Here is a 13,711-nt window from a genome sequence, read left to right on the forward strand (position 1 = left end):
AGTTCCAGCACACGATGTAGAAAATTTAGAAAAAGCCTTTATTTAGTCCATCATTAAAAAATACAATTCCAACTGAGATAAAAGCATGTGTAGGCTTACGCGTTCCGGATCATGTTTGACCTTTAATCATAGCATAAAATACTGAATAAATGTTGCACTTATCAAGGAAAAACAACCAAGAAAGGATGCCTTGGGTAAGACCCACCAAAATCAGCTGTAATACCAGCATCAGTAATTCAAGGTTAGCAGTAATATCACACTGGTTTAACCCTATAATACATCCATCTTATACAAACATGTTGCAATGTGAATTCTCACTTAATGAAAATCTGATAGTTTGCTCACTTTTTAACAAGATTTTTTATATATATAAAAAAAACAAAAACTCATAATGACAATTGAATATATGCATGAAAAAGAAAAAATTTTTCAAAAATATCTAACTCCTAATTTCAAGAACTCATACAAAATTCCAGTATATTGCCCTTTATCTCAATACTTCCAACTATTTTAGTATAGATACATCAATTCATGTTTTAAATTTAATCCTGCTGGGTATCTGGTATTGAGCTTTAGAATCCATCGAGCTTCAGTCATCTGAAGTAATTTAATTCTATCACCACCACGCCAAGGAGCAGAAACAAATTCCAAAGCACTTACTCGCAGGCTACTCAATTCTCCCTTATGTTCATGCAAAAAATGCTTAGAAGCCCCCGAGAGACTGCGGGTAGTGATATTATTGATGTCATAAATGTGCTCCGACAATGGTTGTAAATTTGTTCCAAAAAAATCCCTGACAATAGGAAATATAATCTCCCCCAGTGAATTAAGAGAGAACACAGGTAAAATGGGTTGCGCATGGTTGTCTACCAAGGGCTCATTTAGATGTGGGCAGAAATCATGTGGTTTATGTAAATTCATGATAAATAATAACAAGTCTGTTACAAGCAATGAGGGTCAAGTATTCCATCTTAAAACTTTTATGAATTGTGCTACTGATTATTGTGTTTATGTTATTTTTTGCACGACATGTGGAAAACAATATGTAGGATCCACAAGTCGTAGTATAAGAAGAAGATTGTCGGAGCACATTTATGACATCAATAATATCACTACCCGCAGTCTCTCGGGGGCTTCTAAGCATTTTTTGCATGAACATAAGGGAGAATTGAGTAGCCTGCGAGTAAGTGCTTTGGAATTTGTTTCTGCTCCTCGGCGTGGTGGTGATAGAATTAAATTACTTCAGATGACTGAAGCTCGATGGATTCTAAAGCTCAATACCAGATACCCAGCAGGATTAAATTTAAAACATGAATTGATGTATCTATACTAAAATAGTTGGAAGTATTGAGATAAAGGGCAATATATTGGAATTTTGTATGAGTTCTTGAAATTAAGAGTTAGATATTTTTGAAAAAAAATTTTTTTTTTCTTTTTCATGCATATATTCAATTGTCATTATGAGTGTTTTTTTTATATATAAAAAATCTGGTTAAAAAGTGAGCAAACTATCAGATTATCATTAAGTGAGAATTCACATTGTAACATGTTTGTATAAGATGGATGCATTATAGGGTTAAACCAGTGTGATATTACTGCTAACCTTGAATTAGTGATGCTGGTATTACAGCTGATTTTGGTGGGTGTTACCCAAGGCAGCCTTTCTTGGTTGTTTTTCCTTGATAAGTGCAACATTTATTCAGTATTTTATGCTATGATTAAGGGTCAAACATGATCCGAAACGCGTAAGCCTACACATGCTTTTATCTCAGCTGGAATTGTATTTTTTAATGATGGACTAAATAAAGGCTTTTTCTAAATTTTCTACATCGTGTGCTGGAACTACAAAAAAGTTTTTTTTTACTGAAGAATTTCTACCAGATGGGGATGGATTTATTCCGTGCACCGAGATCATGGAAAGGAGGACTGGGCAGGCTGGACCAGGTGAGCTGAAGATCAATTTTAAATTGTTTGATATTGTTACTGTATGGGTGCTTAAAGGGCATGTCACACTAAGAGATATCGCTAGCAATATCACTATAACTTGTGACGTTATAGCGATATTGCTAGCGATATCGCTATGTCTGATATTTACCTACAACCCGCTCCCCCGCTGGTTATCGCTGATCAAGCAAGAACAGGCTGGACTGTTTCTCATCGTCAGCTTCCTGCTGTGACGACGAGCAACGCGTGGAGCCGGGTGGGAGGATGTCAGGATCGCCTGGTGTGACAGGTAAGTAGCGACCCCCGTCCCCAGCGATGTAGCTAGTGAGATCTGCCTGTGTGGCAGCTCACTAGCGACCACTTAGCGATGTACCAGCGATCCTGACCGCGTCATATCGCTGGCTGGGATCGCTGGTGCATCGCTAAGTGTGACAGTACCCTAAGTCTATATTTATTGGGATGATATGGACAACAATGGTAGATGATAACGGATGATATAATGGATGAGATTGGTGAACACAGTAGAGGATGAAATCAGAGATTGTTGAACACAATAGTAGATGAGTCGGGTAAAAACTATAAGGAAACAGACAGTGCAGTATGTCAGTACTGGCAGATAATATCACAGCAATAACACAAGGTGCTATCATAACAGTAAAAAGAAAAATATCCCAGCTTCTAAAAGTTCCATTTATTGAGTAAAAAAAAGTAAGACAGGGTTCACATGAATGTCTCAATGACGCATTTCGAACACCAGAACTGTGTTCTTTGTGAAAAAGCTGGCAATAATGCTGGCAGGTAACATTTTATACACAGCTTCAGCCAATAGACAACAATTATACACATGTGTCACATGAGATTAAATAAAATTACCAATTTAAGGTAAAAAAATTACTATAAACACATAAGACAACATACAACAATTGAAAAAACTAAATTTTAAGGAATAATCACAAAAAAGAAACTCCACCAATTGACCAAATTTGCACATTAATAATGATACATAATCTCTCTTCGTGCATTTAAACCGTCCCGTGTGCATGTTCCTAAGCAGAAAATCCAATAAGCTTCACGTGTCAATAAACGTTTTCTGATATTTCCTCCTCGCGGCTCCTCTACAATTCTTTCAATGCCTGTTACTTTGAGAGATGAAATATTCCTATGGTGATGAAGAATAAAATGTTTAGAGGCCGAGGACAAATTACAGTTAAAGCTTCCTACAGAAATAATATCTGTGATATGTTCAGAAATTCTAGTTTTCAAATGTCGGGTGGTACATCCAATATAGCAAAGATTGCAGACAGTACAACTAATCAGATATATGACATTACAATTAATGTACTGAGAAATCTTATATTGCTTAGAATTATCGCAATTAGAAAACTCATGAGCCACCACGGAATGAGCACATGTTCTGCAGCGCATAGAGCCGCACTTATAAAAACCAGAATAATTAAGCCACGTTTTGTGAGTCTTATCCGAAATAAATAAACTGGGAGAAATCATATTACCAATGGTGGTTGCCTTTTTTACTACTATATGGCACCCAGATAGGTGGAGGTAGAAACACACATACCAACTTGACCCCGCAATGTAAGATCCAAAAAGGAAATTGAAAACATGTCAAATTCATAAGGAAACCGCAAATTGAATTTGCTGCTATTCAAGTAATTAAAAAAACTCTGGTATGGCAGATATATCACCCCTCCAGATGAGGAGAGTATCATCGATATATCTGCCATACCAGAATATGGAGGACACAAAAGGATTGGATGGAGAATAAAGAAAAAGTTCCTCCCAGTAGGACATCACCAGGTTTGCCACTGACAGGGAATGTTTGTCGCCCAAGGATACTCCTCTGCACTGGAGATAATAATTCTGATCAAACGAAAAATAATTATGATGCAATAAAAAATGTAACACCTGCAAAGAAAACTGAGAATGATCAGTAGTGTAATCACTATATTTATACAGATGATATTCTACAGCCATAATGGAAACATTCTCAGGTATAGATGTGTATAGTGCAGTTACATCGCAACTTATCCAGCAAAAACTCTCGCCCCATATAACATCAGAGAGTTGTTCAAGAACATCCTTAGTGTCTCTTAAAAAAACAGGAGTGCGTATGCAAAGGAGTTGCAGTATGGAATCAAGCCACTGGCTAAGATGTTCTGTAATAGAACCTATGTCAGAAATAATGGGGCGCATGGGTGGCGGTGAAACACCTTTGTGAACTTTTGGTAAAGCATGTATGATTGGAAGTACAGGGCAATCAATCTTAAGATAATCATACTGAGATTTATTAATAACACCTAAGGAAAATCCTTCTTCAATCAATTTAAATGTTTCTTTCTGATATTGCACTGTGGGGTCACCTTTCAACTTAATATAGCTGGTGTTATCCTGTAATAAAAGATTAATTTGATTATGGTTAAAGCTTCCTACAGAAATAATATCTGTGATGTGTTCAGAAATTCTAGTTTTCAAATGTCGGGTGGTACATCCAATATAGCAAAGATTGCAGACAGTACAACTAATCAGATATGTGACATTTCTGGAATTACAATTAATGTACTGAGAAATCTTACATTATTTAGAATTATCGCAATTAGAAAACTGATGAGCCACCACGGAATGAGCACATGTTCTGCAGCGCATAGAGCCGCACTTATAAAAACCAGAATAATTAAGCCACGTTTTGTGAGTCTTAGCCTCTTTCACACTTCCGTCTGTCACCATCAGTCAAAATCCGCCATTTTACCAAAAAAAAGGATCCGACATTTTTCTTGGCGGATCCGTTTCTTTTCCCATTGAGTTGCATTACCGGCGGATCTTGACGTTTTTATACGGATCCGCCAAAATTTTGGCGTCCGCCAACATACCCGGACGGACAATGATCCGTTTTTTTTGCCCGTCCTGATCCGCATTTTCCATTGCGCATGCCCGGAGGAATTGACTCAGCCGGAAATTTAACTCTCTCGCTGCACGGTTTCCTTTACATTTCTACCTTATCCGGATCCATCAAAACAACGGTCCGGTGCCACCCGTTTCTTACAATCCGCCTACGGATCCGTTATCCGCCATTTTAGCGGATTTCAACTGAGCTAAAAAAAACTGATGTGTGAAACAGGCCTTATCCGAAATAAACTGAGAGAAATCATATTACCAATGGTGGTTGATTTTTTACTACTATATGGCACCCAGATGACAGAATAGAGGATAGAATTTCATCTTCATATAAAATAGGAGATGCTGTTGAATGATAGATTTAACCCTTTCGCGCCTGAGCCTGTTTTTGCCTTCGTGACCAGGCCAATTTTTTCAATTCTGACCAGTGTCACTTTATGAGGCCATAACTCTAGAACGCTTCAACGGATCCTGCTGATTCTGACATTGTTTTCTCATGACATATTGTACTTCAGGATAGTGGTAAAATTTCTTAGATATGAACTGCGCTTATATGTTAAAAAAATCGAAATCTGGCGAAAATTTTGAAAATTTTGCAATTTTCAAACTTTTAATTTTTATGCCCTTAAATCAGAGTGTGATATCGCACAAAATAGTTAATAAATAACATTTCCCACATGTCTACTTTACATCTGCACAATTTTGGAAACATAATTTTTTTTTTTTAGGAAGTTATAAGGGTTAAAAGTTGACCAGCGATTTCTCATTTTTACAACAAAATTTACAACACCATTTTTTTTAGGGACCACCTCACATTTGAAGTGAGTTTGGGGGGTCAATATGACAGAAAATACCCAAAAGTGACACCATTCTAAAAACTGCACCTCTCAATGTACTCAAAACCACATTCAAGAAGTTTATTAACCCTTCAGGTGCTTCACATGAATGAATGGAATGTGGAAGGAAAAAATAAACATTTAACTTTTCTTCACAAACATTTTACTTCAGAACCATTTTTTTTATTTTCACAAGTGTAAAAACAGAAAATGTACCACAAAATTTTTTGTGCAATTTCTCCCAAATACGCCGATACCCCGTATGTGGGGCTAAACCACTGTTTGAGCACACGGCAGAGCTCAGAAAGGAAGGAGCGCCGTTTGATTTTTTCAATGCAGAATTGGCTGGAATTGAGATAGGACGCCATGTCGCTTTTGGAGTGCCCCTGATGTGCCTAAACAGTGGAAACCCCCACAAGTGACCCCATTTTGGAAACTAGACCCCTTAAAGAACTTATCTAGATGTGTCGTGAGCACTTTGAACCCCCAAGTGCTTCGCAGAAGTTTATAACGTAGAGCCATGAAAATAAAAAATCATTTTTGTTCCACAAAATGATCTTTTAGCCCCCAATTTTTTATTTTCCCAAGGGTAACAGGAGAAATTGGACCCCAAAAGTTGTTGTCCAATTTGTCCTGAGTACACTGGTACCCCATATGTGGAAGAAAACTACTGTTTGGGCAGACGGTGGGGCTCGGAAGGGAAGTAGTGACGTTTTGGAATGCAGACTTTGATGGAATGGTCTGCAGGTGTCATGTCGCGTTTGCAGAGCCCCTGATGTGCCTAAACAGTGGAAACCCTCCACAAGTGACCCCTTTTTGGAAACTAGACCCCCCAAGGAACTTATCTAGATGTGTGGTGAGCACTTTGAACCCCCAAGTGTTTCACTAAAGTTTATAATGTAGAGCCGTGAAATAAAAAAATCATTTTTTTTCCTCAAAAATGATCTTTTAGCTCCCAATTTTTATTTTCACAAGGGTAACAGGAGAAATTGGACCCTAAGAGTTGTTGTCCAATTTGTCCTGAGTACGCTGGTACCCCACATGTGGGGGGGAACCACTGTTTGGGCACACGGTGGGGCTCGGAAGGGAAGTAGTGACGTTCTGGAATGCAGACTTTGATGGAATGGTCTGCAGGCGTCATGTTGCGTTTACAGAGGCCCTGATGTACCTAAACAGTGGAAACCCCCAATTCGAATTCCAACCCCAACCCCAACAAAACCCCTAACCCTAACCCTAGCCCTAACCCTAGCCTGCCTACCTGCTTTTTTTTTTATTTTTGTGTTTTTTATTTTTTGTATTTTTGACTCATAGTAACGCCACTTCTCCTCTGATCTCACACTGACAGATGATCAGAGGAGAAGCAGCATTACTATGTGACAAGATCGCTGCCCGGCACATAGTAACGCCACTTCTCCTCTGATCTCACACTGACAGATGAGCAGAGGTGAAGCAGCGTTACTGTGTGACAAGATCGCTGCCTGGCACAGCTGTGCCAGGCAGCGATCAGCTGTGCCAGGCAGCGATCTAGTCACACAGTAACGCTGCTTCACCTCTGCTCATCTGTCAGCATGAGCTCAGAGGAGAAGTCGCGTTATAATGAGGGAGATCGCCGGGAAACAAGCAGCTTTCTCAGCGAGCTCTCATTGGCTGCTGTGACGCGACGTCATCAGGACCTGAACCAATCAGGTCTCGATGACGTCGGGGGTCCCAGCATGCATTGTGCACCGGGATCCCCGCGTTATAAGGTATGAGGGGGTCCCGGGGGGCACAAAACCGCCGACAGTAAACGTCGGCGCTGCACAAAGCCCAGCAAGCGCCAACGTTTATCTACTGTGGGCGGTCGGGAAGCGGTTAATAGAATTAAATTGTGGGCTATATTGTACAGATAACACCATTTTTTGATGCAGATGATCATCTTATTTATTACTTTTAGGAGCAAAAAAATCACACCTATTTTTCTTCTGGACAATATTAATAGCTCTATTTAAAGACCATTCAGGGTATCCTCTCCTTCTTAATTTATTGCAACATAATTCCAACTGTTTATTGGTTCTAATAGGCTATTGCAATTTCTGGAGATTCAGGTTAATTCCCCCACAGGGATAGATCTGATTGTGTGGTGCGGATGACTACTACGGGCATGCAGAATACTATTCCCAGACAGGGGGTTGGACCAGATGGCCCAGGAGGTCCCTTCCAACTCTACGATTCTATGATTCTATGACATAGGTTTAGAATAGGTGGAGGTAGAAACACACATACCAACGTGACCTCGTAATGTGAGATCTAAAAAGAAAATTGAAGAAATGTCAAATTCATAAGTAAACCGCAAAATGAATTCATTGCTATTCAAGTAATTAACAAACTCTGGTATGGCAGATATATCACCCCTCCAGATGAGGAGGATATCATCGATATATCTGCCATACCAGACTATGGAAGACACAAAAGGATTGGATGACCTAACTGTATATATATATATTTATATGTGTGTGAGTGTGTGACATATATGCTGTATATACACTGCTCCAAAAAAATAAAGGGAACACTTAAACAGCAGAATATAACTTCAAGTAAATCAAACTTCTGTGAATTCAAACTATCCACTTAGGAAGCAGCATGGATTGACAATCAATTTCGCATGCTGTTGTGCAAATAGAATAGACAGCAGATGGAAATTATTGGCAATTATCCAGACACCTAAGTAGTGGTTCTGCAGGTGGGGACCACAGACCACATCTCAGTACCAATGCTTTCTGGCTGATGTTTTGATCACTTTTGAATGTTGGTTGTGCTTTCACACTCGTGGTAGTATGAGATGGACTCTACAACCCACACAAGTGGCTCAGGTAGTGGGCGCAGGATGCTTGGCATCTGCAACAGAACACCAGGATTGGCAAATTCGCCACTGGCGCCTTATGCTCTTCACAGATGAAAGCAGGTTCCCACTGTGCACGTGTGACAGACGTAAGAGTCTGGATATGGCATGGAGAGCGATCTGCTGCCTGCAACATCCTTCAGCAAGACCAGTTTGGCAGTGGGTCAATAATGGTGTGGGGTGGCATTTCTTTGCAGGGCCACATGGTATTGGTCTGTGAGCACAACCCCCATCTGTGGACATTGGGCAGTCAGACCATCCTCATGGAGTTGGTTTCTAACCTTTTGTGCAGACACATGCAAATTTGTGGCCTGCTGGAGGTCATTTTGCAGGGTTCTGGCAGTGTTCCTCCTTGCACAAAGGCTGAGGTAGCGGTCCTGCTGCTGGGTTGTTGCCCTCCTACAGACCCCTCCACGTCTCCTGGTGTACTGGCCTGTCTTCAGCCTCTGGACACTATGCTGACAGACACAGCAAACCTTCCCACAGCTCGCATTAATGTGCCATCCTGGATGAGCTGCACTATCTGAGCCACTTGTGTGGGTTGTAGAGTCCATCTCATGCTACCACGAGTGTGAAAGCACAACCAACATTCAAAAGTGATCAAAACATCAGCCAGAATGCATTGGTACTGAGATGTGGTCTGTGATCCCCACCTGCAGAACCACTCCTTTATTGAGGGTGTCTGGATAATTCCTAATAATTTCCATCTGTTGTCTATTCCATTTGCACAACAGCATGTGAAATTGATTATCAATCAGTGTTGCTTCCTAAGTGGAGAGTTTGATTTCACAGAAGTTTGATTTACTTGGAGTTATATTCTGTTGTTTAAGTGTTCCCTTTTTTTTGGAGCAGTGTATATATATATATATATATATATATACCTATTCTACGTGTATACAGTATATCTATTCTGTCCTATTCTAACCTATTCTACTCTTTACTGTACGTGCATCTGCCGGCTTTTACTATATCTATCTGTTAGGGACGGCGGAACGCACTAAATATTAAATAATAGAAAGTGTGTTCGCCGCCCGGGGTCCACCGTGCAGAAGGTGTTAACACTGCTGCTAGATAATGGCTATATGGCGGTATATCGCACACGGGTTGAACGTCACCCGGTGTGCACTGGGCGTACTCTGTTAGCTTCACAGAGGCGCCTAAGGCATTAATATAAATGCTGAACCGGTTGAATTCACAGGTCTCAGTGCACGCATGATATAAGTTCACAGGAGCTGGGGCCCAGGCAGAAGGTCAGAGTCCGTCTAGACCTACCGTGCGTGCGGCGTCACAACGGCGGACGCCAAGAGGAACTGCAGACCGCAGTGCGGCGAGAGACACAGCCGCTATTCGACAATGCCCAAGAGGGGGCGCACCGTCGGAAGCTAGCACTGTGGAGGATGCTTATTGTGGCTGTAGCTTGCCACTGGCTGGCGCGGACTCTAAACCTAAGTCACTATACACACTCGTAATATCAGCGGGAGGGGATCTTAATAAGTCATTCGCAGGTTCATGCATCCATCATCATTCAGACAGTAGCAACTAGAGACTATACTAGCGCATGGCCGAGCGGCCATGCGAACCTTTTATAGCCAGGACCTTCCGGAAGCTTCCAGATCCCTGAGATGGACCAATCAGATCTGGAGAAGGACCTGGACATGTGACTCCCGATCTCCAATGAGAGATAGTCTCATGAGCATGCTCAGTGGAGCGACAGAAGGACTTAGCCTCTGGAGTGATTTGCTGCTGAGCAGCCTGCATTGCTATTGCTGACCCAAAGGTGGCAGCAACAGCCAGACCCACAGAGCAGGTCTGGGCAGAGCATCTGGGATGCCGGGTCTGCTGAGCAAACTCCTCTGTGGTCGATAATGGGAGACCGCAGAATGTGAGGCTCTGGATTCCTGTTGAGCCGCTGCAGGAACCCAACGCCTAACATCTATCTATATGCACATATATGTATGTTTTGAAGATTATTTTGTTTTAATACGATGTGTAGTTTTTTTTACAATGCTATTTTAACAAGAGTTTTTACATGGAGAGAACTGCTCTATGTAAAACCTCATGTTAAAATCGCATTGGATACGGATTGCATACGCCTGTCATACGGAAAAATCGCACGGAAATCGCATCACACTTGCATGACATAGCACTTGTCTGTTTTTTTCTGTCCTGAAATCGGACCGTTTTTTTTCCCGCAAGTGGGTATGAGCCCTAAGAGAAAAAAAGATCATTAGAAAGGTCTTTGTACTGTCCCATCATATATTTATACATTGTAATAAGATCACCCCTAAGCCTTCGTTTTTCCAAACTAAACCCCAAGTGTAATAACCTGTTTTGGTATTGCAGACCCCCCAGTTCTCTAATAACCTTGGTCACTTTTCTCTGCACCCGCGCCAGTTCAACTATGTCTTTCTTATACACTGGAGACCAGAATTGTACACAGTATTCTAAGTGTGGTCGCCCTAGTGACTTGTATAGAGGTAAAATTATGTTCTGCTCATGAGCATCTATGCCTCTTTTAATGCATCCCATTATTTTATTTGCCTTTGCAGCAGCTGCCTGACACTGGCCACTAAATGTGAGTTTATCGTCCACCCATACACCCAGGTCTTTTTCAGTGACAGTTTTGCCCAGTGTTTTACAATTAAGCACATAATTATACATCTTGTTTGTTCTACCCAAGTGCATGACCTTACATTTATCCCCATTAAAGCTCATTTGCCATTTATCAGCCCGTTTCTAGTATACATAAATCCTCCTCTAATATAAAATTGTCCTCCTCTGTATTGATTACCCTGCAGAGTTTAGTGTCATCTGCAAATATTAAAATTCTACTCTCTATGCCCCCTACAAGGTCATTAATAAATATGTTAAAAAGAAGCGGGCCCAATACTGACCCCTCTGGTACCCCACTGCTAACCGTGACCCAGTCCGAGTGTGCTCCATTAATAACCACCCTTTGTTTCCTATCCCTAAGCCAGCTCTTAACCCACTTACACATATTTTCCCCTATCCCCATTGTTCTCATTTTATGTATCAACCTTTTGTGTGGCACCATATCAAAAGCTTTTGAAAAGTCCATGTACACCACGTCCACTGCATTTCCTTGCTCCAGTCCAGAACTTACCTCTTCATAAAAGCTTATCAGATTAGTCTGACAGGAACGGTCCCTTGTAAACCCATGTTGATATTGGGTCATGAGGTTATTCTTCTTCAGATACTCCAGTATAGCATCTCTTAGAAAATCCTCCAGGATTTTACCCACAGTTGAGGTTAAGCTTACTGGTCTATAATTTCCAAGTTCAGTTTTTGTCCCCTTTTTGAATATTGGCACTACATTTGCTATACGCCAGTCCTGTGGTACAGACCCTGTTATTATGGAATCTTTAAAGATTAAAAATAATGGTCTATCTATGACTGTACTTAATTCCTGCAGTACTTGGGGGGTGAATCCCATCTGGGCTCGGGGATTTGTCAATTTTAGTGATTTTTAGATGCCACCGTCCTTCCTGCTGGGTTAAGCAGGTGACATTTAATGGAGAATTTTTTTTTTATCACTGATCATGTTATCCGTCATGGGATTTTCTTGTGTAAATACTGTTGACAAAAAGTCATTTAGCATATTGGCTTTTCCTCATCCTCATCCACCATTTCACCCAGACTATTTTTGGGTGAACACTATCATTTTTTAGTTTCTATTTATGTAGTTAAAGATTATTTTGTGATTATTTTTACTTTCTCTGGCAATGAGTCTCTCTGTCTCAATCTTTGCTGCCTTGATTTGCTTTTTACAGAATTTATTTAATCTTTTGTATTTATTTAATGCCTCATCACTACCTACTTGCTTTAATTATCTAAATGCTTTATTTTTGTCACTTATTGCGCCCCTTACAGCTCTATTTAGCCATACTGGTTTCCTCCAATTTCTAGCATGTTAATTCCCATACGGTATATATTGTGCACAGGTCCTATTCAGGATGCTAATAAACGTCTCCCATTTTCCTTGTGTACTTTTATGTCTCAGGATATTGTCCCAGTTAATGGCACCAAGATCATCTCTCATCCATTGGAAATTTGCCTTCCTGAAGTTTAGTGTCCTAGTTACCCCTCTACTACACATCTTTATTAAAGGATACATGAAAAATTATTATTTTGTGATCACTATTACCCAAGTGACCCCCAACCCTTATATTTGATATTCGGTCTGGCCTGTTGGTTAATATTAGGTCTAACAGTGCCCCCCCTTCTTCTTGGGTCCTGAACCAGTTGTGAAAAGTAATTGTCTCTCATAGTTGGCAATAACCTATTACCTTTGCTGGAACTGCAGGTTTCGGTTCCCCAATGTATTTCAAGGTAGTTGAAGTCCCTCATAATAATGACTTCTCCTTGAGTTGTGGCTCCATCTATTTGCTTATATGAGGATATTTTCTGTTGCTTCCATTATTTTTGGAGACTTATAACAAACCCCTATGAGTAATTTATTATTTTTTCCCCCTCCACTTAATTTCCACCCACAGGGACTCTACATTTTCGTTAGAATCACATATATTATCACGCAGGATGGGTTTTAAGGATGATTTTACATATAGACACACACACACACCCTCACTTATTTGTACGGTCATTTCTGAACAGACTATAGCCCTGTAAATTAACCGCCCACTCATGGCTCTTGTCCAGCCATATCTCAGATATCCCCACCATGTCATAATTATGTTCCAACAAAATTAATTCTAATTCCTCCATTTTGTTGGTGAGGCTTCTGGCATTAGTATACATGCACTTTATGTATCTCTCTGTACCTCTATTCTTTTTGAAATTATTAACTGTTCTAACCCCCCATGCCACCCCCAATGTTTTTATTTGTGCCCAGGTCTCTATCTGCACTGTCTTACCCTTCTATAAAATGAATGCCCTCCCCCAGTCCCTAGTTTAAACACTCCTCCAACCTTCTAGCCATTTTCTCACCCAGCACAGCTGCACCCTCCCCATTGAGGTGCAGCCCGTCCCTCGCGTAGAACCTGTAGCCAACTGAGATGGCCCAGTTCTCCAGGAACCCAAACCCCTCCTTACTACACCAACTCTTGTGTCACTTATTAACCTCCCATTGCCTCTCTAGCATAGCATGTGGAACAGGCAGTATTTC

The 13,711-nt window shown here is 40.7% G+C and overlaps 1 long non-coding RNA gene across 1 annotated transcript in view; it reads right to left on the reverse strand.

The window, feature by feature from the left end:
* Positions 1–2,620: 2,620 nt before the first annotated feature.
* The window catches only part of LOC141077874 (uncharacterized), a 95,265-nt gene continuing 84,174 nt past the window's right edge, over positions 2,621–13,711 (reverse strand). Inside the window, exon 2 of the long non-coding RNA XR_012227604.1 lies at positions 2,621–3,103. This is a non-coding gene — a long non-coding RNA (uncharacterized lncRNA). The remainder of the gene's footprint in view (positions 3,104–13,711) is intronic.

Source organism: Dendrobates tinctorius, unplaced genomic scaffold, assembly GCF_039654945.1.
Source record: "Dendrobates tinctorius isolate UK_male_01 unplaced genomic scaffold, ASM3965494v1 ptg000015l, whole genome shotgun sequence".
NCBI classification, from domain to species: Eukaryota; Metazoa; Chordata; class Amphibia; order Anura; family Dendrobatidae; genus Dendrobates; species Dendrobates tinctorius.